This window comes from Galeopterus variegatus, unplaced genomic scaffold, assembly GCF_000696425.1.
Source record: "Galeopterus variegatus unplaced genomic scaffold, G_variegatus-3.0.2 Scaffold4136, whole genome shotgun sequence".
In the NCBI taxonomy this organism is placed as follows: domain Eukaryota; kingdom Metazoa; phylum Chordata; class Mammalia; order Dermoptera; family Cynocephalidae; genus Galeopterus; species Galeopterus variegatus.
In genome coordinates, this window is record NW_007730247.1 from 123,122 (window position 1) to 124,915 (window position 1,794).

The 1,794-nt window shown below is 40.1% G+C and overlaps 1 pseudogene; it reads right to left on the reverse strand.

Moving 5' to 3' along the window:
• Positions 1-1,035: 1,035 nt before the first annotated feature.
• LOC103602424 lies at positions 1,036-1,528 on the reverse strand (annotated as a pseudogene).
• Between the last annotated feature and the right edge of the window lie 266 nt (positions 1,529-1,794).

The following is a 1,794-nucleotide window of genomic DNA, read 5'->3' on the forward strand; positions in this document are numbered from 1 at the left end:
CTAACCTAAAAAAGCATGACATTACTATATTATTTATTTATTCAAGTTCTGGATTTACATTAAAGTTTTGCTTTTTACTCTTGTTTGTAAGTGTATATTCCTTTAGCGTGGTTGTCTTTACATGCAGGCTTCAACTATTCTAGTAAAAGAAGGTGGATGGGTACATTAAATTAGGGAAAACTGTCAGTCTGCAGATGGTTCTACCTAAAATCCTGGCTGAAGATGAGATGGAATCTGGGATTCTCTAGTTCTTTGAACATGATACATACAATTTCTTTTAGTAATTATACTAATAGTGAAATTTAAAATACTTGATATTTCTCATTTAAATTGGATGTAATGAGAAATATGAGATTTGCCTCTCACTTGAATTTCTTATATCCTTTAAAATGTGTCTTTTTCACATCACATTAAAATTTGGAAAGTTAAGCTCCAATGTTTTCTCAAAGCAAATTAATTTTCAGGTATATGAAAGAAAGAAAACTTTCTGATTGTGCAAAGCTTCTTGTGCACAATATTTATGACATTTGAGCGTAAATACTGGGTTGAATGTTACTTCTGATATGTGTATTGTATCTTGTTTGGGAGCTGAAGATGTCTTCTTGTGACACTAGCCACACAAAGATATCCAAGTGCTCTCTCTTTGATCAGGCCTATTGGAAAGCAAGTTGGGCACAGGTAATAGGTCCACAGAATTTGGGTGAGGAGAGATGGCACTGCCAAGGGCAGCTCAGATTCTTCTTTTCCTTCCCACTTTGAAGACCCCACTTCCTTTACTTAGTCCTTTCTCAGTTTCTCCTCCATTTTGTTTGTTTCTTTCCTTAATCTCCATTGTTACCCAATCTTTGGGACGAAAGTAAGTATGCAAGCAGTATCAGAATATTTCTTTGTTTTAATCTGTCTAAAAGCTTTTCTTTTTTTTTTCTTCGTGCCTCAGGTTTATTCATACAAACACAGGAGTACACCAATCTCATGCAGACAACAGCCCAGGGGTCACACCAGTCCTTCTGTCCTCACATTGGCAGACAGAGGCCTCTACTCTGGAGACTTCATGGGGGCCTGGGCACCTTTTGGAGCCTAAGCTCAGCTGCAGCTGAAGCTTGAGCTGGAGCTGCAGTGGAAGATGCGTCCTGGGCCTTGGTTTGAGCCTTGGCCTTGGCCTTTGGCTGACAGAGCCTTAGACCCTTGGCAATGGAGACATGAACATGCTTTCCAAGCTTGGGGTGGGCAATGTAGGCAAGTCGATCAAGCTTGCAGCTGGCGCCCTTTGGGATCTTGGGTTTGACCTCCTTGGGCTTTACAATGATCTTGATAGCCTCGGCATGTGCACTCATGCCCTTGGTGTTGTTGGCCTGCATTTTCTTCAGACCCTTCTTGTTGTGCTTCTTGGCAAAGCGCATGTTCCTCAGGAACTTGGGGTCTACCCCTTTAAAAGATTCACATCTTTGTGATCAAGGTTTCTTAATGCCATTTCTGTGTCATTTCTGGGATTGGTTGTGTGTGTGGTATGGTTCTTGGACTTGGCCATGTCTGCACATTAACCCATGGCTGAGGGAGCGCCTGGTACCAGAAGAGAAAGAGCTGTCTAAAAGTTTTTCTGAGTCTATTTATGCTTTTGTCTGAACTGGAGTTGTCCTCAGGATTCCAATGAGAAAGCTAAAAGGAAGGGAATTAAAGTGAAAGCAGTCACTTTATTATTTGTTTTTATTTATTGTTTATTATGGAAGCACAGAGAGTAGAGAGAATAGTATAATAAATTCTTGTATTGTCATCACCCAGCTTAAACAATCAATG